At 49.4% G+C, this 25,644-nt stretch overlaps 1 protein-coding gene across 2 annotated transcripts in view; it reads left to right on the plus strand.

The window, feature by feature from the left end:
- Window positions 1-25,644, plus strand: part of MARK2 (microtubule affinity regulating kinase 2) — a 56,410-nt gene that overhangs the window by 11,465 nt on the left and 19,301 nt on the right. The window contains exon 1 of one of the 2 annotated variants that reach the window (XM_027579262.2): window positions 23,460-23,483. The exons of the other annotated variant lie outside the window; for it this stretch is intronic. The gene's annotated coding sequence lies outside the window, so the exon portion shown is untranslated. Of the gene's footprint in view, window positions 1-23,459; window positions 23,484-25,644 lie in introns of those variants that run through there. 2 annotated transcript variants of the gene reach the window in all.

Genomic DNA, 25,644 nt, shown 5'->3' on the forward strand with positions numbered 1-25,644 from the left:
TCAGTATCTGAACGGCTATTAAACTCCATTTTCCAACTACAGGTCTGTATGAAATGAGATTTTCTTTATGTCTTACAACAGAACAACAGATCGAAGCACGTCAAATGCAGAAGCAGAAGTCAGCTTTCGTCCATTAAGCCAGACACTAAAGAGATGTACAACAATGTAAAACAATGCAATTTTTGCCATGAGTTTAATTTTGTTTTAGAAAATACAGTTTTTTCACACAAAGATATAGGTTTTCCATATAAACATGTAGTGGGCTTATTATTTTGAATGAATTAATAAAAATATTTTTTTTAATTACCGTTTCAGTTTCTAATAAGGTAGCTATCGATAAGTATAACCCCCATAAACAAAAGATTTCTGCAGTCCTCGGTAATTCATTTAAAGAGTGTAGAGAGTTCTGGAGACCAAAAAATGAGAAGAACCTTTGTTTGTAGACAAAACTTGAGTTGATCGTCTGTCTTGGGTTGGTTACTTGCGATGACGTCATAAGGAGCCCTTGTTTACAATTCCGGCTGCTGTATAGTCCTGTCTGGGCCCCAGAGACTTTGACCCAAGCTAACTTATTTCCTTCTTGTAATACATACAGCATTGGCCCCTTGAGGTTTTTCATTGTTTTATCTGTGGCTTGTTTATTCACCCTCCCTCTTTTTCCTTAATTTTTTTTTTATTTTTCCCGTTTTCCCTTTCTCTTTATTCTTTCAAGTGCTCCTCATTTGTTTCTTTAGTTTTTTAGTGTGGGGTTTTTTGAGTTTTTGGTATTTTGTGTTTTGATTGGATTGTGAGATTAGTTCGTGGGGTGGACTTCCTTTGGTACTTGTGAAATTGTGGTTTGGCAAATAGTTTTTTGGTTTTTTGTTTGTTTTCATTAAAAATAAGTAACTCATGGGGCGCCTGGGTGGCTCAGGCAGTTAAGCATCTGACTTTTGGTTTCAGCTCAGGTCATGATCTCGGGGTCGTGAGATCAAGCCCCACATGGGGGTCGGCGCTCAGTGTGGAGTCTGCTTGAGATTCTGTCTCTCCCTCTCCCCCTCCCCCTCTGCATGTGCATGCTCTCTCAAATAAATAAATAAATCTTAAAAAATAATAAGTAACTCATGTTTACATGTAATGGGTTTATTATGTTCTTTTAAATGGATGGATACATATTTAAGTCTTTTCTCATTTCTAATACAGTAAATTTTTTTTTTTAAGATTCTTTTTATTTATTTGAGAGAGAGAGAATGAGAGATAGAATGAGAGATAGCACGAGAGGGAAGAGGGTCAGAGGGAGAAGCCGACTCCCTGCCGAGCAGGGAGCCCGATGTGGGACTCGATCCCGGGACTCCAGGATCATGACCCGAGCCGAAGGCAGTCGCCTAACCAACTGAGCCACCCAGGCGCCCCTACAGTAAATGTTAATAGATACCATCCATATAAACAAAAGCTTTTGGGGGGACTCCATTATTTTTAATAGTTGGAGAGAATTTCTGAAACTAAAAAGTGTAAGAATCACAGATGTAGACAAAACTTGGATTAATTTTCCCTGGCTTTGGTTGGTTGATTTCTTGGTAATTTCATAAAAAACCATTTTGCAATTCCCATCCCCTGTTTAGTCCTGGCTGTGCCTCAGAAAGGCACTTGCCGCCTTGGTTTGCTGTCATTCTAGCTGAGGAAGCTGGTTCTCAGTGACCTGAAGGACTTTGACCAAAGTTGGCTCATTTTCTCCTTCAAATACAGAGCATTGACCTTGGGAGGTTTTTTTAAACAGTTAATTTTCTTTAAAAAATTTTGAGATAATCTTAAATTTAGAAAAGTTGCAAAACTAACCCAAAGAGTTCCTGTACATTCTTCACTCGGCTTCCCCTTGCGTTAACATCTTACATTACCACAGAACGTGTATCAAAACTAAGAATTAACCTTGGTATAATACTATTAACCACAGTACAGAACTTGTTCAGATTTCATCAGTTTTTCCACTGATGTGCTTTTTCTGTTTCAGGACCCACTCCAGGCTCCCACATTGCATTTAATTGTCACATCTCCATAGTCTCCTCAGATCTGTGACCATTTCTTAGTCTTGCCAAGTCTTTTATGACTTTGACAATTTTGAAGAATACTGGTTAGTTTATAGAATGTTCCCTAAATATGGTAACCTGAAATCTTCCCATGGCCTTATGCTCTAATTCTGTTTTTTCATTGTGGTAAAATACACATAAAATTTACCATTTTAATCATTTTTAAGTCAAGTGGCATTAAGTACATCCACAATGTTATATAACCATCTACTATTTCTAGAAATTTTTCATCATCTCAAACAGAAATTCTTTATCTATTAAACAAGAACTCTCATCTCCCTCTCCCCCAGCCTCTTGGCAACCTTTATTTTACCTTCTATGAATTCGACTACTCTAGGGACCTCATGTAAGTGGAATCATACAGTATTTGTCTTTTTGTGTCTGACTCCTTACACTTAGCATAATGTTTTCAAGGTTCATCCGTGTTGTAGCTTTAATTACATTTTAAAAGTTAACTCAGGAGTTGCCTGGTTGGCTCAGTCAGTTCAGAGTCTTGGTTTTGGCTCAGTTCATGATCTTATGAGATTGAGCCCTACATACTCAGCAGGGAGTCTCCTTGAGATTCTCTCCTCCTCCCTCTGCCCCCCCCACACTTATGTGCGTGCGTGCTCTCAAATAAATACATAAATCTTAAAAAAATATGTTCACGCGGGTTTTACTCTGATGATATTTAGTTGATGTTAGTGTAATTATTAAGACGTGTAGTTGTAATGGGCTTAGTAATATTTTAAATGAATTAATAGTTTAGCATCTTCTCAGTTTTAATTATAATAGTCGTTATAGCCCACATAAACAAAAGCTGTTTGAGGTCCTTAGTAGTTCAGAGTGTAAAGAGAGTGTAAAGGGTTTCTAGACATAAGTGTGAGAGTATCTTTTGTAGACAAGCATGGGGTTGATCATCCCTGTCCTCAATCGGTTGGTTACTTGATATGACCTCATACTGAGCCTTTGTTGTGCAATTCCCTGAGTGCTGGCTGGGCTGCAGGAACGTACTTGCTGCCTGGGTTTGCAGTTGTTCTAGCTGAGGAAGCTGGTTCTCAGTGACCCAAGGGACTTTGACCAAAGTTGGCTCTTTTCCTCCTCCTAATATGGAGCATTGGCCTTTTTTTTTTTCTCTTCCCATTAAAAAGATCATTTGGCTTACTTGGATTTCATTTTCACAGATTTTGTTTTTTAAGCTTATGCATTGGCTATTGGTCAATTCCAAATTTGAAAACTGCAAAGCTTGCTTAGCTTCTATCCTTGAAGAACCTTGGTGCCTGTAATAGTTGAAGGCCGGTAGGCTCCAGTCGCTCACTACGGCGAGAACACCCCAATAGTCTGTTCCCTGGGTGGCTGCAGAGCCCACACACTTTGTTCCTATTTCTTCTGTGCTTAACTCTTTGTTGGCCCTGTTTCTTAATGAAACATGCTAGCCAAATCCCACACTTTACGGACATACACTTTATTTTCTCCTGTAAGAGGTAAGTAGACTTGGTGTGTAACAGGGTGTAAACTTTATCTATGCTCGATGAGTCTTTAAGGGACAGGTAGAATAGCAGTAACGTAGTATCTTCGCATTCTCGGCCTTGCCCTTTTGCTTGTACTTGTCCTCCAATGTCCATGGCCTCTCTGACTTTGGAAGACTTCCCTTGGGGCAGCTAGTGGTAGACCTTGGGGCCTCCTCTAATAGTCACTTGCACCAGCTTGAAGCAAATGCTCGGAATCACTTCTCATCGGGTCATTAAAAAACAGTGTTTAATCAAGTGCTTAACTTATATCAATTTGAGTCTACGTATAGACTTGCAGGATTATAGCTCCATTTCCCATCACTCAGCAGCCCCATAATCCTCTGCTTTTTACACAAAGCTTATTTCTTTTCAGATTCACATGTGGCTTTCATTTCAATTCCAGAATTGAACTTGATGTGCTTTTCTCTCTCTCTTCGGCCGCTGTTCTGTATGGAAGATAGACTTTTGCTTTCAAAGGAGATTTGTTCATTCTATTAGCTAACGCGATGACTCAGTAACGGTGCCTCCTGGATGGCCCTCTAGTACATTACTTTTCCAAGTGGTTGGGGAACTCTAAAAGGGAACGGACTGAGTACCTGAAGCGTCGACCACCCCTGCCCATTCTCACTCACAGGGCATGGTTTGCACTGAGGCCACTGGCTTTAGCTATGGACATCATAATAGCCAACATGTATTAAACACTTAGTTTGTCCCAGACACTTGTTTAGCTGTCTTACATTGATTAACCCATTTAATCTTTGTAAGATGGTAGGTCTTAACTATTTTACAGATGAGGAAACAAGAGGTCCAGAAATGCTGAGTAACTTGTTCAAGGTTACAAAACCGAGCGGTCCGGTGTGTGTCAGTGTCAGAACAGAACTTTCTTGGACGCCTGGGTGGCTCAGTCGTTAAGCATCTGCCTTCGGCTCGGGTCATGATCCCAGGGTCCCGCCATGGAGCCCCATGTCAGGCTCCCTGTTCAGCAGGAAGCCTGCTTCTCCCTCTCCCACTCCCCCTGCTTGTGTTCCTGCTCTTGCTATCTCTCTGTCAAATAAAATCTTAAAAAAAAAAAAAAAAAGAACAGAACTTTCTTGACTGTGGTTCTGCTTCAGTTGTGTCCGCGCAGTAGGAGGTAGAGACATCCCCGAGGATTGACTCCTAGTCAATGTGGGGTAAAACCTGCCTCCCAGGTTGCCTTCAGAGTGGTGCATGGCCTCTTCTGCCCCAGATTGCTTCTCCCTTTGTGGCCCCAGGGTGAGATGCGGCTCTCTGGGCTTCCCTCCCTGGTCTTGACTGCTCCATGTAAGCGCTATGGGAAACTTCTTTTTAAACTTTATTATTTAATCCTGGCTTCTGATTGTCCTTTCTGTGTCTTCTCATCTTCTGGAATTTCAAGGACTGTTTCAGAAAAGCTGGAGTCCTGAGACCTAAAATTGGTAACCAACAAGTAAATACCTCATAGCATGGGACAGCTTAGATTCCTAGATTTGACTGTCCTGCTCTGTAGCACCCATGAGTTGCTGAAATTCTAGAACTCTTTTTGTAGGCACTCCCCCATACCCCCAGTCCCCCCAAAAAGGAAAAAAAAAAACTTGTGTGTGGATCTTAACTGTGTACATTTTATCACAAAAATAACGTTCTCCCTTTACAACGCTTTACATGCCACTTACACGGAGACCCAGAGCAACTTGCTTTTAGCCTTGTCTGCCAAGGGCACTGAGCACTGTAGCTGGTAGTGCCAGGCCGCTGTGTGCATTTGGGACTTGCCAGTTCAGTCCTGGGAGCTGAGCTCTGGCCGTCCTGCTACGCCTCTTTATCCCGTTGCTTGTTTTATGTGCCACTACTTCCTTTTTGTTTGGTCTTTCTTTTGGTTCCCTGCTCTCTCCTGAAGTTAGTCCCCATAGCTCTGCTTATGGTTCTCCCAGACCTCTGCACTTGTGCCTTAGAGTCATTGTTCTGGGCCCCTCTGTGGGATTTTAATTAACTTGAGTTTAGGAGTTTATGGTTTGATTTACTTGCTTGTCTCACCTGGGCAATAGTGCCTTTTCTTTTATCCTGTTAGGCATTTTGAGTTTTATTAGCAAAGTTCTGAAACTGTAAGGCTATTTTAAGATGCCAGCATGGAATTAAAGTGGTGAACTGCTGCCCTTAATTCAAGCCTCATTTACCCACCTGTGCCCCTCTTGTTGCCCTTGCAGAGAAAGAGGGAGTCCGGCTAGAAGAGTTGTACTTGTGTTCAAACCTGATTCGCTTCTCCAAGATCACGGTTATATGCCATTTCTGAATTACCGTAGAACCCATCTTTTTGTTCCGGGGGTGAAACCAAGGTCCATATAAATTACCTGGAGAAGCACAGACTGTGGGCCTCCTTATGAGTGCTCTCCCCTCCCCACACCCACCTCCAGCACATTTTTATCTCTTAGCGGAGGTAGCCGCTTTTCACACACAGGTGTTCTTTAGTTTTGCAGGCCACCGCTTCCTTGGAGAGTGCATGGCAGTGTTTTCTTGCTAATAAAAAGGCTGTCATAATGGGTTAGGCCCATAGGGGCTCGGCCCTTCTGTACTTGTATTCCCAGGGAGAAAGATCTCTACCTTAATTACCACATCACACTGGCAGAGAGGTGTGGCTGCTAATTGATTAGATGACAGTCCTTTGCATTGATGCGGAACTGTTGGGGTGGTTTTATTTCATTTCGTTTTTAAATAAACAAATAGATTTGAGCCAGGTAAGTTTATTTTGGAGAGCTGAAGAGCTGAGTAGGGATTAATCTCCTGTCTTTAGTGCCCCCATTTCTGTGTCCTTATTTTCTAGCTTGGTGGCGTCGGCTTTCCTTGCCATTCTGGTGCACATGGTGAATATGTCTTTCCCTCCCCTGCCCCGCTGTGTGCTCCCTCTGTGTTTGGTAGAACCAGATTCCTTTATTTGGTTTGCTCTTCATTCCCTCCTATCTTGGAATGGTTGAACTCTATTCTAAAATATATTTTTAAGATAGTGTTTAAAAGCAAACACCCTGCCTTTCTTGAAACCACAGAAACTGCTTGTGAAACAGCCGCCAGGGCAGGCTGCCAAACCTGCGCTGTTAACCCACCCCGGTGACAAATGTCAGACACTGACGGCACACCGTAGTCATGATTGTGGTGTGAGGATTTTCTCAGTAATACGTGTGTAGGTGCTGAGCTCCTGGCTGCACCTCCAGAATGCGCACATTAGAACATTCTTCACGGTAAACTGTTCCGGAAGGGTCTTGTGTAGCTAATCTGCTATCTACTGGAAAGGTTTTAAACAAACCCAATTCCCATTCCCCCTCTCCTATTTTTTTCTTTCTTTCTTTCTTTCCTTTTTTTTTAATTTCAGGAGTGATTTTCTTTTGAGGTGATTTGGACCAAGCCTCTTACCAGCTTTTCCCATTTTTAAGTTAGAACTGGCTTCAGAATTGTTTTCCTCCACAATGGAGGAGGACTTGGGCCTTGATCTTTATCCGCAGGCCCTGAAATGACTGACTTTTGTTTTTCTTAATGGCACAGAATCTTCTCTTTTTGTCTAGGGAATTTTATTTCTTTCCAGGTACTTTCAGGAGTATTTGTTCCTACCTACCACCTTCCGGAAGAGCTCTGCCACTGCTGGTAGCCCGATAGGTGAGGGTCCTGTTTAAAAACCGGGATCAGTGTGGACTGAGCTCTGGTACTGATTGAGTGGGAGTTAAGGGGGGAGATCAGGCTTGACAACCAACAACTGAGAAATAAAAGGAAAAATATATAAATGTGCCTCCCTCTTCACAGCACTGTGATGGGGGTTCTAGATGCAGAGCTTTAGGAATCCCTTGCAGACTTCCCCAAGAGCACCCTCTTTTGTTCTCTTGCTAGGGGTTTATTCTGACTTCATTTCCATGACCTGAGTCCTGAGCAACTTTTTTGACTTTGTGTTTAAGCTCTTCCCTTATCATCCTTGCTTGTCTGTTAGGCCTGTCCCTAGTCTCCAGATGGGGAGGAGACCAGGAAGGCTAAATGATTGACTCTTCAGTGAGTCTCCCTGGGTTGGCTTCCTCTTATGCCAGCATCCTCGACTCACTGTGGTTGACTCCATGGGTGGGCATCCCCATTCACTGAAGCCCCAGGGTTTAGATAGATCCTGGCAGAACTCGTGGTCCTAACTAGAAGCGAGACCTGTGATCTTCAGATCTCGTCGCCCATGGTTCTTCTGAAAAAGAACAAAAGCCGTAGACTTCTAGTAAATTGGGGGGAATAGGTGGACTGTTAACTTTGGTTCCTGGATTTGGTCCTGCATTGGACTGTGTGATTTGTGCTTATTTATCTCTCCTACTAGATAATCAGCCCTTTGGAAGTCTGGGCTGTTTTTATCTTTTTCTGTATCCCTTCCTCCCTGAGAGTCGTTTGGAGACTTTGTGCATGGTCATCTCTCAATTATTTGTGAAATTAAAAGTCAGAAAAATTCTAAAATAGGCATTCTTTACTTATAGCCACCCTTAAGGGAGTGTGTCCATATGGATTTGTAAATCAGACACCTCTCTCTCCAGTTTTTGGACATACAAGTCTTAATTTATGTCTTAATAAGTGTAATAATGACGAAAGAGACAACTTTTTCAGGGTGAGAGGATAAGGAGAAAGGTTAACGCTGTTACTGGGTTGTGTTAAGAACCCAGAGAGGAAACCATACAGGGAGAACACGAGGCTGAGGGAGCCCTATCTGGCTTCCTGAAGGTAGGGACCAGGGCCAGGAAGCAAGCCCTCCTGGTTTTGCTGAATTCTGTTCTTGCCTCTGACACACAGCATCTCTAGCTACATTGTTGCTTCTGGTTTAGTTGGCCTCATCCTTCTCTCTTTTGGATGGGTGAACAGAGGTACACTGAGTGTTGGGGATCTTGTCCAGAGTTAGAGAGATCATGTGGTCTGTATCAGAAAGCTGGAGTTATTTATAGTGGGAGAAAAGCTCAGGAGCATGGCACAGGAAGAACTAATTTCACACCATCTCAGTGCCTGGTGATGACAAGAACCCAGATTTTTCTTTGAGCATCTCGGGGGGAGATCAGTTGCTTTTCTGAATTGACCCAAGAACTATGAGATCTGAGACCATGTCTTCCAGGACCATTGTGGGTAGGGCAAGAATGAGAGGATGACCATTTTCTCCTTTCTTCTTAATGCCCTGGTCTTTGTGTCAGGGTATGAAAGCTTCACCTGACTTTTGATTCTCTTGCTTTTGAACTGGTGCAGAAGGCACTAGCTGTGTAGGGTGGTGGCAACAGGACCTGTTGGACTGGTCTGCTGGGACCCGCCCCCCACCCCCCTTACATGGGGCAGGGAGACTGAAACTGCTGCTTGGGGTTCTGCCAAACCAGTCTCTCCTCGTGGGTCACCTGTCCAGGGCAGTCAGGTGGGCAGCTCCCCACCCAGGAGCTCTCCGAGGAGCCAGGCTGCTGGGGAATCCTGCTGCAGGTGGGGCTAGGTGCTAGGTGTGCCACAGAACTCTGCCGGGGCTGCATCTCCTCAGCATGGCTCACTCTCAGTGTGCAGAGCCCCGGGGCCTGCTGGGAATAGACTCTGTGTCCCGGTGCCTTTCCCTTGTGCCTTGGAGCCACTCTCATGCTAGGCAGAGAGGCTGGGAGGGTTGAGGAGCTTATAAATTGTGGGTAAATGAAGTCTAGGGAAGGAGAAGATCCTTCCCTAGGGCACCCTGAGTTCAGGGTTGTAATGTTTCTAAGTCTGGGGTAGTCACCTGAGTTAACTTTAACTTTTTCAGCCATACGCAGAGGAGATTTTCTAGTGTGTGAGCCTGGTGTCCAAGGCATATTACATATGGAACCAGACTTTTAGGCAGGTTGACCCAAAGTAAACCAAGGTCAGGATGTGGTCTTCAGGATGTGCAGACCATGCCCACTTCCTGCTACCGTCTCAGGGACAGGGCTGGAAGGCTTATGAGGACAGAGGCACTGAAAACCCTCATGCCCACACAGGACAGACCTTCATTTTACAGGTGGGGAGACACAGGGCCCAAGAGGGTGAATGACTTGCTCAAGGTCATGTAACTTATTTGAATGGGACCGGGTCTAGAATCACTCTCTCTCGGGGACCTTGGCACTATACCCCCATTGCTTCCACTTCAGAGGCAGCCCTGCCGCTTGGAGGGACTGCGTAGGGGCTGACCTGCAGACCTTATGGCAGAAGGGAGACTGGGAAAGGACAAGTGGAAGGGCAGCAGGCCCCACTCCACACACCGGAGATGAGTTCTGAGATCCTGCCAGACGCTCCGTCCATAGAGGTGTCAGGAGGCCTTGGGGAATGGATTGAAAGCATTCTAGTCCTGACCCAGGTTGGAGGGCTCACATGGGGCAGAGTTGTGCTGAGAGCTATCAGGTGAGGAGACTCCGGGAAAAGCAGGAAGACCCTGACCCTGACTTTCCCTCATGAATTAGGAAGGCATTTATGGAGAGCCTGTTAGGTGCCGGGTCCTGTACTAGGCACTGGGGACGCAGAGATGACCTAAGTCCTGGAAATTTCCCTCAGGCTGCTCTCAGTCTTGTGTAACGGTGAACAAGGCAGCCACCAGGAGTTGTGGAGTAGGCCCTTCAGCAAGCCACGAAGTCCTTGTATAAGAGGCTTGAAGTGATGTGTGTCAGGGACCTTGTGAAATCAGAGGGATGGAGCAGGGAAAGCTTCCTGGAAACGATGTCCGAGCAGAGGCTAATCAGGACGAATGGGAGTGGATAATGGAGGGGAAGTGTTCCAGGCAGTGGGAGGCTGTAGCAAAGGCCTGGAGGTCTGAGAGAACATTCTACATTTGAAGTTGGCTGGAGCCCAGAGTGAGACTCTAGGAAGGGACAAGGGCCAGGCTGGAGCTGCAGGCAGGGAAAGGGAGCCAGCCAGCTCATTATGCAGCTGAAGGAAAAATCCAGAAGCCATGTGGGTCTGGACTGAAAATCCATTTTACGTGTGTACGTATATATACATACATAGACATTTACACACACACACATGTGCGCACAGATAGATATATATAAATGAGGTGTGTGGGGGGGAGGCGCATCTGACTATGAAGCCGTCACTTCCTGTTGCCAGTGCCGAGTGCCCCGCTGACATGACTGTTGGTGCCCCCCACCCCATGTTGTAGAGTGAGGGACTGGATGGGTTTTTTATGTGCTGGTTTGGGTGGAGAGGAAGCTGAGGCCACAGTCGTGGGGCGACTCCGGCTTTAGCTCTGGAGCAGGCTGGCTGAGCACGCCGGGGAGCTGCTTCAGGCCCAGGAGGCAGGCCCGATTTCCCTCTTCTCATGGGGGAGGGACTCGGAGGCCTTGGCTGCCGCCCGAGGTTCTTACCGGCTTTTCCAAAGGCAGCCTGTGGAGGCCGGCGGTAGCATTTGGTGAGAAATAGGAGAAAGTACCTGGTGGCTGTCCCTCCTGACACTCCGGACAGACATTTCTGTCGCTAAACAGCACCTCTCTGTGGCAGCCTTGGGCTCTGCTCTGGCAAAGGAGGAGCTCTCTCCTCCCCCTGGGAGGGGCCATCATCTGTGGCTTCTGTTCTGCCCTTGGTCACAGAGTAGCTTGCACTAGCCAGCCAGTGAGAGTCCCCCTTCCGGCCTGTCATCAGCCGCAAGTGGCAGACCTTAACTTACAAGGTTGGAGAAATGACCGTGCTCCAAACTGCAGGGTTCAGGGCGCAGCTGGCAAAGCGTGTGAATTGTCCTAAGGTTAGAGCATGGACTGTCTGCCCCAGAAGGGCGTCATGGGACAGTGTTTCGCTTCTGACCGCATATAGATGCTGCCCTGCAGATGGCTGGGCTGTCCCCTCTCCTGCCAGGGAGTGAGTTTTGTTCCCATGCTGGCCTGGCTTTTACTGTTTCCCCTCCTGCCTTTCCCCAGGGACCATAAACCTGCTCACCTCCTGTTATGTTCTAGTTCTGATAGGAATACCATTCAGAGTTCTTGGCAGGAGACCAGCTCACTTCTACCCGTGTTGGTTTCCCCTCCTTTTCCCAGTGTGTTTGATGTGCACGTTCCCCAGAGTTCCTTATGCAGCTGGTTGGCTCTGTAGTGCCCAGAGATTGGAGCACGCCCGCCACCGCGGGAACTCAGCTGCTTCCCTCCCTGGTTTTAGGGGCGGGGCTTGAAAATAGAGAATCATAATCTCCCTTCCTCCTCCTCCTCCTCCTCCCCCCGCTGTCCTCCCCCTCCTCCCCCGTCCCACCCCCAAAACTACCAAGCAAACTGGAGTGACCGGCTCAGAGGCTCCAAGCGGGGAGTCAGCCCGCCTCACTGCCCTGCATGACAGCAGCTGTCTGGAGGAAGATTAATGCACGAGTGAGTATGTGAACTCCAGAGCACGTTAACCATATCGGGCTGGTTCTCTGTGGCAGGTGTGGACTCACTTGGTGTTAGGGAGACCAGGGCTCCTTAGAGGAGATGGTGACCCCAGCCAGGTGTGTGTCTGCCCAAGGCCACCCTCTTCTGTGTTGCATGGGGAAATGGAAAGCGCTTCTAAACACCCCTGCTCTTCAGAAGAGCTTGGTGGATGGTTTGGGGAGGTTATTCTTGGAATCCCTTGTAGCACAATACCCCTCTTTTCCCTAAGCCAGGTTTCTTAGTTCCTAAGCCAGACTGCTACCTTCCGTTTTCATAGTAGGGGTACATCTTCCCTGGCCTCAGCCTAAACTGTGAGTAAAGGGTTAGGAAAGTGGTAGCTGCTCCCCTTTGCTAGAAGGGGAAATTGGGGGAGGGAGCGCAGGTTGCCAGCAGGTGTTTCACTTTTCCCCTCTGGGTGGCCAGACAAGGGGGCCCACCTTAGCCCTCTTCTGCCCATCTCTCCAGCCAGCCAAGGGAACACCCAAATGGAAATACCCTGCTGCTAAGGCACAAGTGCCTGAGGCAGAGACCAGACCAGAGTAGCCCAAGCTTGCTGAGAGGGGAGGATTGGTTATTTAGGGGCTGTGACAAATGGCTTTGCAGAGGAGCATGGGAGAGAGAATCTCATTTTGCAGAGCCAGGGACCAGCTTCTCTGCCACATTGCTATCAGGAGTTTAGGCTGCCTGGAGCCACAGGCTCAGGTGCTCACCTCTCGCTTTCTCCTTTCTGTGTCTTGTGGCTAGTACTACCGTTGTCAAGTTGACCCCCTGGTTAGAGAGGTTGATCCTCATCAGGTCCCCAGACTCTCTGCTGCCTGAGCCCCTCTGCCCTGGAGCTGTTCCTAATTTGCCTCCCAGTTCTGACTTTGAGTAGGCAAGAAGTGGTTGTAGGAAGTTCTGTTTGGATGGTTTGACTTCTGGTTGGGCCTGTAGGCATCTGCGAACTGAGTGCTTGCTTTATCCAAAGACCCCCTCGGAACCTTCCTTTTTGTGTAAACCCTACACCTCAGACATTTCTTGGTGGGCCAGAAAGGCTTTGCTTGGGTATGAATTAAGTTTGGGGCTCTTCATGGGGTACTATGCTGCCCGTCCCTCTACTCTATCCCGCCCCTCCCAAAAAAAAAACCCTAATATTAACCTTTCATACAAAGAACATTGGAAGAATTGAGCAGTGCCTCAAGGTCACTGGATCGTAAGCGTATTTGGCATAGTTAGCTGGTTTGGGGTTTGGTGAGAGATTTCTGCTTTATATTTGAGCGAAAGACTTCTTGGCAGGAGGCCTCTGGGCCGTGTTGCCAGTGCTTGCCCTGTGTACAGGGTTTGCCCCCTTCCCTCCCCTGACAGGTTGTTTTAATCCTCTTGCCTATAAACAAGTGCAGCAGAACGTGTCAGGCCAGCTCACATGACCTTGGTTATCTCTTCATGGGGTAACCAGCATCAGCTTTAGATACCACGGTCACTTGACGTGGCAGAGTTGTCAGGGTAAAGAGGTGGAGACGCCAGGAGGAAGCCTGGGTGTGCCAAGGAAGGTACCGTGGTCCCCCCTTACCCAGTTTTCGCTTTCTGCAGCTTCAGTTACCCGTGGTCACCCGCAGGCCAGAAGCAGATGGTCCTCTTTCTGACATACCGTCAGAAGGTCAGGAGTAGCCTAACTGCTATGTCACTCACTTGCTGACAAGAAGGGGGGAGTACAGTACGGGAAGATATTTTGAGAGAGCACATTCACATAACTTTTATTACAGTATACTGTTAAAACTGTTCCATTTTATTATTAGTTTTGTTGTCAGTCTCTTACTGCGCCTAATTTGTAAATTAAACTTTATCATTGGTATGTATCTATAGGAAAATACATAGTATATAGTTGTCCCTTCAACAACATAGGGGTTCAAGGTGCCGACCCTCACACACTTGCAAATCCGCCTATAACTTTTGACTCCCCCAAACTTAACTACCTATAGCCTACTGTTGACCTTGCCAATCGTTTGAACAGCTGATTAACCCATATTTTGTATGTTATATGCGTTACATACTATATTCTTTTTTTTTTTAAGATTTTATTTATTTGAGAGAGAGAATGAGATAGAGAGAGCGCATGAGAGGGTCAGAAGGAGAAGCAGACTCCCTGCTCAGCAGGGAGCCCCATGTGGGACTTGATCCCAGGACTCCAGGATCATGACCTGAGCCGAAGGCAGTCGCCCAACCAGCTGAGCCACCCAGGCGCCCCTACATACTATATTCTTAAAATAAGCTGGAGAAAATTGTTACTAAGAAAGTCATAAGGAAGAGAAAATTCATTTACCGTACTGTTCTGTGTGGAAACAAATCTGTGTATAAGTGGACTCGCGCAGTTCAAACCTGTGTTGCTCGAGGGTCATCTGTATTTAGGGTTTGGTACCGTCTGTGGCTTCAGGCATCCACGGAGTGGGGAGGGCGGGTTCCTGGAGAATATCCCCCATGGATAAGCAGGGACTGCTGTAAGTGAGGGTGTATGTGACTCCTTAGTGGGGACCAGGTAGGGAAAGTCAGCTCCCATGGGACAGGGGTGAGAAGAAGGCAGTTTCATTACTTCCTGCTTTTACTCTTCCTGAATTCCTACTTCTCGTGTCTCATTTCTCTTCTCCTGTATCTCAAATCCTGGCTGCAGGGGGCCCAGGACATGCAGCTGTTTCGGGAAACTGCCCCGAGACAGATGCATGCTAGTTCATGGATACAAAACCCAACGCCGAAAATCCCGTCTTCCCAAACAGTGATCTTGTTGTGTTGTGTGAAGGACAGCTGGTGCTGGGAGCCTGGCTGCCGGGGAAGGCTGCTGAGTCTCTGAGCCAGAGACGCCCCAGAGCTGGGAGTGCAGCTAAGTTTCCACCACCACCCTTCCCCCTTCCCCTCACGCAGGCTTCCCTGTCTCACAACTGAAGAGGCAGCCCTCTTCAGGACACGCCAGGGACTCTAGCCACACTGTGTGTGAGTTGTGTGTGTCCATTTCCTAAGTGCTAGTCACATGTCCCATTTCGACTGCTGATTTGTAAGCTTCCAGGTCCATATGTCTAGAAAGTATCAGCAATATTGCTGACATTGTATATCACGGGAGCTGTGCAGTGTACTGGATTTTCCTAGGGTGGGATGTGTAGGTTTAATGTGCTTTTTATCAGAGCAGAGTAGAGTGGCCTTTTATGGAAGGGATAAAACAGTTGAGCCGCTGGAGCCTTTGCTGGCTCTGCCAGAAACCCAAGTCCAAGTCCAGGCCTTGCCAACAGATGAGCAGAACTTACTCTTCATCTCAAGAGCTCTCCCAGGCCGGTTCGAAAAGATCCATCTCTTTTTGGAGATAGAGAACATTTGTGGAGCATTTGTGGTGAGCATTAGGTAAAGAAGTTAAAGCCAAAAATCTTATCTTTTTCTGGTAACCTACAGAATAAGCTGGGAAAGCATATGGAATTAGAGTAATAATAGCCAGCATGTCGTGAGCATTTAGTATGTTCCAGGCATTGTTCTAAGTATTTTGGACGGGGTTTGATATTTGGTAAATTCTGACTTGATAACTTTTGTTTTCTCTTAGTAGGAACCCTTCTTTGCCTGTGGGGTCTTTGTGGTGGTTGCTTGGACTAGATAGAACAGCAGAATGGGTAGCAGTGGCCTCCTGCTACCCAGCTAGATTCCTCTGATCAGAGGTATCATGGGTGGGTTTTTTTCTCTCAGTCTTCAGATCTTTATTTAAGCCACCATGCCTATTGGTAATTAGAGCTGCCCTTTGGGATGTGTTGGGGGAGGATCTGTTTGCCTCTGTAGGCACCCTTTCTTCCCTGCCCTCTCTAGGTGAATTCGGAGGTGATGAGCTAGAGACTTGGCTGCTTGTCTCCGTCAAAGTAACCAGCATTCTCTTGTATGCAGTCTGTGTAATAGAACATTTAACAGTGCCCAGCAGTGGCCCCCTTTTTCCCCAGCACCACCTGTTAATTGGTGGTTCTAGTTCCAGAGGGCTTCCACCAGCGCTGAGCTAATCCGTACCAAAGACCCCTGTCCCCAGGTTCATATCAGAGGTCAGAAAGCTCAGACTCTCAGGGGCACCTGGGTGGCTAAGTTGGTTGAGCGTCCAGCTTTTGGTTTCAGCTCACGTTGAGATCTCAGGGTCCTGAGATCAAGCCCCAAATTGGGCTCTGCACTCAGTGTGGAGCCTGCTTGAGATTCTCTCTCCCTCTGCCCCTCCCGCTCGTTCTCTCTCTCAAATAAATAAATAAATCTTTAAAAAAAAAAAAGCTCAGACTCTTCCTAGGACTTTCTCTGAAAAGATTAATTAACTATTAGAAAGTGCTTGTTAAGAAGGCACTTGTAATGGATAATGTCTTCTCATTTACCATCCTCTCTGCTCCCTAGGTGAACTGCTCGAACAACTAGGGCGTCCTGAGTAGAGCTGCCATTGCCACCAGAAAATGAGCAGTGTTTGGCTTTAGGGGACACTGAGGCCTACAAGCAGAAGCTGACATACACACAGTCTCACTGAGAAACTTTCCAGTCTTCTCCACCTAACTTCGGACGAATGAGCCCTCTTCCAAATATCTGACCAGCTAGCCAAGGCACCTGCCCAGACCGTGGCCACTTAATAACAGGGTCCTGCAGTCTCTGTCCTTGGCCCAGGGTTGAGGCCACAGTGGGCCCAGTGAGGTAGATGGGAAGCACATCCCTGGCTTCAGGTGCCGAGCAGGGAGATCATTCTAAGGAGCATTTGCCCCTGATAAGTCAGGGGACTGTCCCAGGCTCCCTTTTCTCTCTCTAGCTGGAAGAGAGAGAGCTAGAGTGGTCTTCCAGAATTAGCCCTTCTTTCCTGTAAGGCAGTACCCACTCAAAATTCCTTTTGAAACTCCAGCCTCATTCCTCACTTCTGCTTGGGTTCATTTCTCCTCATACCCTGCCTCCTACCCGACCACCCGAAATGCTTTGAAGCCCCCTCCCCCAGCTCCAGTCCCCTTGTTTTAGGCCCTCACCCAGGGTTTGAAGGTTACAGAGCCTCAGTTACTGCTGCCCGTGCTGCTTGGGGAGCAAAGACATGTCCCAAGGCAGAACTCTTGAGTTAGTTTTCCCGTTCTGGGCTATGGTTTAAATCTTAAGTGTGGTTAACATACTGCTTCAGATACAATGGTGGGCCCTCGTGAGCGGGTCTAAGACACAGCCACCATTTGTTCTTCTCCAGATGGAACTTCTGGTAAGTTGGGGATTTCTTGACCAGTGTGCCGCAGCACATTTGCATGTGCTTTGTGGAAGTATTCTCATTAGTTTGTAGTCATAGCATCTCTTAGAAAAAGTAAGTTGTCCTTCTGGGTACCAAATGACAAAGACAAAAAGAAACACACAGAGGTACCACTTCCCACCCAGAAAGGTTGTCTGAGAGCTACACTCATTCCTGCGATCCCTCTAAGGGATGAGTGAGACCAAATTCTCAATTTTAGCCGATTGGACTCATTGTCAGGAGGCACTGGAAACAGCCAGTGCCACCACTCAGGTGCACTCACCCGCTCGGAGGAAGATGACACCTCCGCCTATGAGCAGGAGCAGCCCCACGGGGGCTTTGCTCATGCAGAGTGGCCAGTTGGATTTGTAATGGTCACATAAATGGGGCGGCCACGTTGCAGCCCGGCCAGGTGGGGACTGCTCTGAGGTGAGAGAACAGTGATGACCTTAGGTGGTTTCCCTCGCTCATTCCCCTGCTTGAGCTCCGACCTCTGGCCACAGCTCCTGGGGCAGCAAGCGCTGTCCCACTGTGTGTGTTCTGATATTTCCTCCTCCTCCTCCAGTGCCCGCTTTGAGGCTGGAGGACTAGGGAGGCAGTCTTTTTTCCCACTTCCAGAGGAGGATGCAGTGGAAGGAGGCACATGTCTTATTCAGCACCTTCCAGTGTGGAGCTGGAACTGGAGAGGACCCAGAAGGCCTGTTTCCCAGCCTGTAGCTGGATCTGCTCCTCGGCATGAGGACGTTCTAAGGAAACCACGCTGGAAAGGGCAAATACAAAGGGTTAAATCTGCACTCAGGTAGAAAGGCTGTTGCATAAATGCTGAGAGAGGTTTTTTGTGGGTTTTGTTGTTGTTGTTGTTTTTATTTTTAAAGATCTCATGCTTCTTTTTTACTTTGTGTTGGCAAAAACCCCAGGAGAAGATGGGAGATTCTAGGAGGAGATGATTATGCTGGGTGAGTCAACTGAGCTCCCCAGCTGCCGTTTTTAGTTGCTTTGCTTTTCTGTAACAGGAGGCAGCTTGGGGAGGGGTGGGGGGCAGGGTGGGAAAGCCGATTTGTGCAGGACAGGAGGCAGGTGTGTATGGGTGAATTTTGTTGGCGTTCTAGGGATGACAGGGCCTTACAGTCATTACATCAGTTCAAGGAGGAAATATGAAAGCTGAGCTCTCAGTGTGGCAAAGCATAAATGTCTCCTACAAGTCATTGTCACTCCCCCAAATCAGTAGCTCTTAGAATGGCCCGCGCTGCCTTGCATTGTCACAGCAAGATACAGTGGTTTTGATAGCAAAGCAGTTGTGAGATTGAATGTGGAGAGGCAGAAAGCAGTCTCAAGTGGGAGGGCCCAGTGGTTGTTGGGCATCAGGAAGTTCAGTGAAGAGGACCCCCCCCAAGATGAAAGGCGGGGGCTTGGGCTTGTTTGAGGGGGTCAGGGACGGGAGTGTGGGGGCATAAGCCCTCGCATCCCTGACTGTGCCTGTGTTCTGAGTCTGTCTCCAGTCCACCTTGGTGACTTCTTTTGCCTCCAGCATTGTGTTGGGAGAGAGCACCAAGGGCCTCTTCACCACCTGAGGAAGTTTGTTCGTGGAGCTAACGCTCCATAGGAGCCCCCTATCCTTTGGCGAGGGGATCTTGTGGCTTCCTACCCGCTTGGATGTTGCCTGCAGAGGGCACAGATGCGGGTTATTGGTGTGGGGCCCAAAGACTGTCATGAAGATGCCCCTGCACGTTTTCTTATTTATTCCTTCGTACACATTTATTCATTCAGTAGTGATTGCAGACTTCTGCTCTGCACTAGAGGCATTGTTGTGGGCCATGAATCAGACGGACCCGGGTCCCTCCCTAAAGCACTGTCTAGGGGGAAGGCCAGACGGAACCAACAACTGTCTTGAAAGAGGAGAAAAGGGTCTTGCGGCAAGAGGTTTTGATCTTCCTTCTGCCCTTGTCTCTCCTTCCAGGAGGGGGTGCCTGTAAGGATCAAAAACTTGTACCATTTTTATTCCTCAAGTGTTTTACCATGGGCCAGCTGGGTGCAGGTACTAAATGTTAGGCACTAAGGGCATACGAGGGTGAGCAAGACACCGTCTCTGACCTCTCAGAGCTTGAGGAGGCTAAGGCGTGGCAACACAGAGTCAGTCGGAAGACATGAACGGGTCCAGACAGGATGCTGTGAGATCCAGAGAAGGGAGAGATCACTCTCTGGTAAGAAGATGTCTGGATAATGCCTCGAACAAAAGGATTTGGGATAAACTAGGGGAAAGAGTGTTTACTGACCTGGATCCCTTAAAAGAAGATGTTACATGATAGCTGGAGCCTTGCTTTTAGTGCGTGTGCATCTGTGTGACTCTTCATACCACACTTCTGAGCTCTTCCCCACCCAGCAGCCAGAGTGGCGGAGCTGGGGTCCCACTGCAGATCTGTGACTCCAGCCCTTTGCTCCTGCACAGTATACAGCCAGCCAATGTGCTGAATAAAAACATACACTACAAAGGAAGGAAGAGGGAGGCCCAGGCACCTCAGCTGCACTGGTTAGGCTCCCATCAGCTCCCCACAGTCCTCTGTAAAGTGAGCCAGACCTTTCTGCTGCAGGCTGCCTTCTGCCTCCCCCAGAGCCCTGGGCTGCTGGCAGGCTGACTTTCTCCTGTGATATGGAGGAACTTGTTGGTCTCCATGGTTACAGTAACCCACTGGTACGGGCGGCGCCGAATAGAGCGTGAGGCTGGCAGTGTGAGCTTCCCCCAGCCCTTGGCACCATGTGGTACTGGTATGTCGGCTGTTTCTTGGACCTCTTCTGGGAGGAAGGAGTTAAGGGGCCCACGAGGAGAGGAAAAGCAGACACACCTTCCTCCTCCTCTGGGCTGCTTAGAAGCCAGAGGCCTGGCTGCCTTCTTATTCACCCGCTCCTCTTGGCAAGAGCGGTTTTAAGTTAGGAAAGAGGGTCCTTTTTGCCTGACAGCCCAGCCATGCTAGAAATTTGACTTTTCTCTGTTCCAGAAGCAATACCAGCTTTACTCCACTGGTGCTTGTTGTCAAGTTCTTAGAGATGAGAGCTCTTCTCTGGGCTTAGAGGACCCCTTGAGATGGGAAGCAGGTTCCTATCCGAAAGAGAAGCGAGATCATAGGAAACACCGTGCCCTGGGCAGTGCGGCCCACACTGGCGTGCGTTTTTCGTTTCGTCTTCATGCTGATCTTGTGAAGTTGTTACAGGTGGTGTCCACATGTCCCAAATGAGGAAACTGAGATCTAGAGAAGTCAAGGAATCTTAGTCGTGCTCAGTGACCTAGTAAGGAGCAAAAGCAAGGCTCCCACCCCAGGCCCATTAGCCTCCGGAGCTCTGTCATGCTATCCTGCCTCCCTTACTAAGTAAGCAGAGATACTGTGGTGAGTCTAATATAATATATCTTCTAAGTTTCTAGAAGGCAGGAACCAGATCTTTCTGAACTTTGCAACTAGCCCTGGCTCCAGAGGTAGGCACTCAACAGAGGTTTGCTGAATTAGCAACAGTAATTGGGGATTGAGATAGAGACCAGACCCCAGTGAGCAGATTCTCAGGGACGAAATTTGGTACTGGAAGCTGGTAAACCTCTGGTTGCTCAGTAGAATCCACTCTGTTTGAGGAAGAGCCCAGCATTTCAAGTGGCTTAGAAGGCAGGAGATGAGGGGTGAGCATTGTATTGTGGCGTCCATGCATGCAGGGGAGTGAGCTGGAGGTGCTGGCTCCATTCTGGTCACACTCCAGGTCAGTTCTTGCCTGCTGGTCCTCCCAGGCATGTGCTGGCTCCTGCCATGGCTGCTTTGAGGCCTGCAGGCTGCTTCCCTCCTGGCCCAGGCTGCAGTGCTGGTCCCCCTGCCTTGGGGTAAGGCTTGCAGCTCGAAAAGCTAGCATGAAGTGACCCACCTGCTTTGGGCTTCAGGCCTCAGTTGCCAGCTCTGCAGGTGTCCTCTGTCAGGGGGCATCTGCCCCAGCTAGAAGGCGGGAGCAACCCTCTGACACTCTGACACAGCCCCACCTCCCTTCTGCACCACTGTATTAAGGGAAGGTGAGGGTCTCCCAGGGGAAGCCATCACAGTTAATTTTGGGGGTTACATTTCCACTGGTCAGTGCTTCCCCCAGCCTTATGAGATCTCTCCTACCCTCAGTGCTCCTCGGGTTTCTTGACTCTTGGCAGTTGAGAGTGACAGTTGCTCAGGATTAAAGGATGCAAAGAGGGTTCCTGGATGCAGTGAAGGAGGAAGGGTTAAAGAACTAGCCATTTGCCATGGCCATGTGACTTGTCAGCTCAGTCATACCCATTTCTCCCCAGCATCTCTGTGGTCAGTGCTCGGTACTTCCTCAGTTTACAAAACCCCTTACTGCTTCCCACAAACAGGATTGAGGAAACAACCTTTCTGTCACATTGCAGAACCCTAGGGACTGGAAAAATGAAGCCGTTTGATCCTGTTCTGGCCTCTGAGTGAAGGGGCAGGTGGTTGCAGGCAAGCCTGAGCCCAGGGTCCAGAATAAACCCTAAGCTCTTGCACTGAGATCAGGGCCCACTTTGAAGAGGGGTGACTGTGGGACCCCCTGGGTACGTCCTCACAGCAGCCCTACACACTGGCCTGAGCCAGACACTGGCGTTCCTGTTGGCCTAGGCATCTTCCCCACCCCCCACCTCCCGCCCCGCTTCCTTATCTTCTTTTGGGGGAAGCCAGCAAAGGGGACCGTGAGGAACAGCAGAGTGCTGACCTGGGCACAAAAGCCCTGGGCTCCAGTCCCAGCTCTGTGCGGGGAGGCTGTGGGATCTTGGGCCAGTCTCATAACCTCTGTGCTTTCTCATCTGTGACGTGAGGATGCTACCTACAGGTGTGGAGAACGTAGGGAATATGTGGCAGCAGAAGACAGTGTCAGAAATGTCGAATGTGTTGATCAGGGCTCCTGTGTAAGGCAAACACTGAGTGGCATGGTCTCCCTGGTATCTGCTCAGGTGCTGGGAGGGCACAGAGGAGGCTTTGCCCTTCTCTAGAGGGGTTTATGGCCTACCAGCATGAGATCTTTCAAGAGTTGCTTAGTGGGAAAGAGCCTAGCCTAGAGATACGGAATGAATTCGAAGTAGAGCCAGAAGAAAGGAGCCAGAAGAAAGGCGTGACCGGAACGCAGAACTCAGACAAGGAAGAGCTCCAGTCGCCCCGAGTTAGCAGATGCCCAGACGGGAGAGCTTTGCAGGAGGAAGGTGTGAAGACCAGCGTCCCTGCTGTCCCTGGCCCTCAAAGTTCGTAAAGCAGTGTTGTTGGGGTGGGAGGGGGGGTGATGGAGACTTGTCGGAGGCTGGGCAGGAACTTAGGGATGGACTCCCAGAATCAGGGCTGGAAGGGACTTAGAGGGACATTTGATTGGTTCCCCATCTTTGGGGCAAGTTTTAGAATTCAATGTCTTATTCAATCAGTGACAAAGGTTTTTAGTCTAGAACCCATCAGCCTCTAAAGGGGCTTCACAGGGTGCCTGAACTCCCTGAAATTACATCCAGAATATTTTGTGTATAAGTGGAATGTGCATTTTTCTGAGGTAAACACTGCTTTTTGTGAAGCAGGAGGTCCGTCTGCCACTGTTAGATTGCTGGTTTCTGCCTAACCCCCTTCTTGTTGTCGCATGGGTGGCTGGCTGGTCTTTGGCAAGGCTGCTCCTCCGGGTCAGCCGGCCTGATTCACACATACTCCTCCCGGCCAGTTGGAGCCCCCCCCGCCCCCGCCGCCCAGGTCCCACCTGCTGCGGGAGAGGGTGAGAAGGACTTTATGACAGCCCTGGCCGGAGCAGAGCCTCCTCACCCTCTCCCAGCTGTTACCCAGCAAAGCACCTTGGGGAGGGTGGGGCAGCCCACTTCCGGGGAGGGGGAGGGGGAGGGAGAAGGAAGTTGATCTAAACCCGCCTCTCTCTCTGTCTCCCTTTCTTCCCGGTGCCTGCCTGCCCCTTTCTTCCCACCTTGCTCCCGTGTCGGTGTCGTGTTGGTGTCGTGTCCTGGGACTGCATGCGTTTTCTGGCCACCAGACCCTGGCCTGCCGGAAGCTGTGGGGCTTTTTGTCCCTGTTGCTCTCCTTGCCAAGCCCGGTCTCTCTCTGCTAGTGGTGGTTTCGGTTGCGACACAGTCCAGGTTCCCAGGCAGGAGCCGCTCGGGCCTGGCTGCCTCACTCTTTTTCACTGAGGAGGTGGTGGAAGGTGTCGCCTGCTTCGGCTGAGTAAGGGTGGCTGGCAGAGCCGGCAGCCCCCGCCCTGGGCCAGGCTCTTGCCGGCCTCTGTACTTTGCCCTCGCTGCCTGACAGGTTCTGCTGTGGGCTCTGCTGAATGGAAGTTGCTGGTAGTCCTTGTCCCTTTCTCCAGCCGGGTATGTTTTCCCCTTTTCTGCTGTGGGATTGCCCCCTTCCTCTCCCCTCCCACCCCAAACACAGGATCTTTAAAGAACTGCTGAATGGAGCCAGGCGCTAGCACAGGTAGTAAAATTCATGGAAAGAGGCACTGGCTGGGAAAGGAAGGGGGGCAAATGCCGGAAGAAGAGTCCCAGAGGTTGAGTCAGCAGGCGCACCCAGAGTGAGAGGAGGGGGCAGGTGACAGGTGGAGGCCCTGGGGGGGGGGCGGTGCTCAGGTGTTCCAGCGAGGGGAGACTGGGATCTGGGGCGGGTGCACTGGGCCGCTGCCCAAGGGACCCTTTTCTTCCCACGGTGCCCAGGCTTACTTTGCCTCTGGCCGGGGAGTACCTGCCTATCACCCCTCCCAGCCCTGGGGAAGTCTCAGGACACTTGAGGCCAGGCCTGAATGCAGAGCCCCGCAGCACGGGCTCTTCTAGGGGAGAACTGTTGGTAGGTGCCCCCAGCGTTAGGGAAGGGGCCCTGCCTACCTGAGTCAGCGCTGGGCCTCAGGGGTGGAGGCTGTCTTCCTGGCGAACCTGGCAACACGCCTAAGGCTGAGTTTGGAGATCCCAGGTTGAAGGGCCTGCTAGATAGAAGCCTCTTTCTTTTCTCCCCGGGTCCTATATTGCACCTCTCTTGTTGAGCCTCCAAAGCTGTTCACATCCCACTTCTGAGTCAGGCCTGCTAAGTCACCTGTGTGGTCTGCCGTCGGTTCCAAATATGGCCTCGCAGGGTGACCCCCTGTTCTTTCTGAAGGCTACCTGAGACTCGTGCTGGCAACTTGCAACAGACTTCCTCAGATTTGTAGGCTCTGACTGTGGGGTGCTGTGGGCCAGGGCTTTGGGAATGTCTGGCGTTCCTCGTACTGTGAACAGGGAGGACAGAGGTGGGGGGAAGAGCAGGGCTTTAGCCGGAGCCTGGTTCGTTGGCCCAGAAGGGTAGCCGGTGCTCAGCCCCCAACCTGGCGGTGAGATCTGGATCCAGGCCGAGTGGGCCTAGGGAGGACCACAGAAGAGACGGTTCTGAAGGGTTCTCTGAACGCTTACCTCCACTTCAGCCTTCAGGGCAGCCACGTCCTGTGGGACCATGGTCCAAGAAACATTCTCCGCTGGAGACTTTTTCCTTTCTTCACTCCCTTTCTCTGTTTGCTCCCCTGGGCTCTCCTCACCTTGGCCCCCATGCCTGCTGTGGGAAGTGTCTCAGAGGAGAGGTGAAAAAGGGAGAGAAAGGCTACAGTCTTTGGGCTTTGAGTCCTGACACTTGGGTGATTTCAGTCCTGAAAGGGGAGCCGGAGGATCAAGGATCACAGGCCAGTGTTCCTGCTTCTCTGGGTCCTGGACAAGCTGAACCTTCTCTCTTTCTGTTCCGGGTGCCTGGCTTGGGACCAGCCTTTCACAGCTGCCCTGTTTGGTCACCTCCTGTGGAGGCTAGAAGTGCTGGTGCAGGCTAGCAACATGGGCCAGAGGGGAGGGCGTCCACAGCTCAGCCCGGACCCCTCTCCAGTGGGGAGGGCCAGAACATCTCTTATGGCCTTGGCCCCCACTGGGCGACCGCTGGCTTAGGAGGGCTCCACTCAGAGGTGGAAGTCTTGTTGACAAAGGGACCTTTGACTTTGCAGACAGTAGTATTTGGGAACTAAAAATAATAGTGGTTGCTCTTCATTGAGCACCGGATAAAGCATTTGACGTGTGTTCTCTCACCTAACGTGAAGTAGGCAATGTTTTATCACTTTACAGACGAGGAAACTAATGCTGATAAGTGGGGGAGTCGGGACTTGAACCTGGTTCTGCTAGACAGAGCTCCCTGGCACCCACTAGACCATCTCCTGACACAGGTGCGTGGGGTCACGCTGCGCTGGTCCTCTCTTGGATGGTTTCCTTCCCCCTTTGTAATAATCTCATCTCCCTCTTAAGGATGGTGTTGATAATAATAGAGTTAGCATGTGTTGAGTCATTGGCAGACTTAGGTTTTGGACACTAGCAGTTTGTCCCTGGCATTTGCACTCTTAACCACACCTCTGTACCCCTGTAAGGAGGGAGGTGGATGGCAGAGCCCCTCTTGTGGTTATTGATGTGCTTGAGGTCCGCTGAGCCTCACGGGCAATGCTGTCCTGCTGGGCCACACAGACCAGCCCTGAGG

Source organism: Zalophus californianus, chromosome 11, assembly GCF_009762305.2.
Source record: "Zalophus californianus isolate mZalCal1 chromosome 11, mZalCal1.pri.v2, whole genome shotgun sequence".
Taxonomy (NCBI): Eukaryota; Metazoa; Chordata; class Mammalia; order Carnivora; family Otariidae; genus Zalophus; species Zalophus californianus.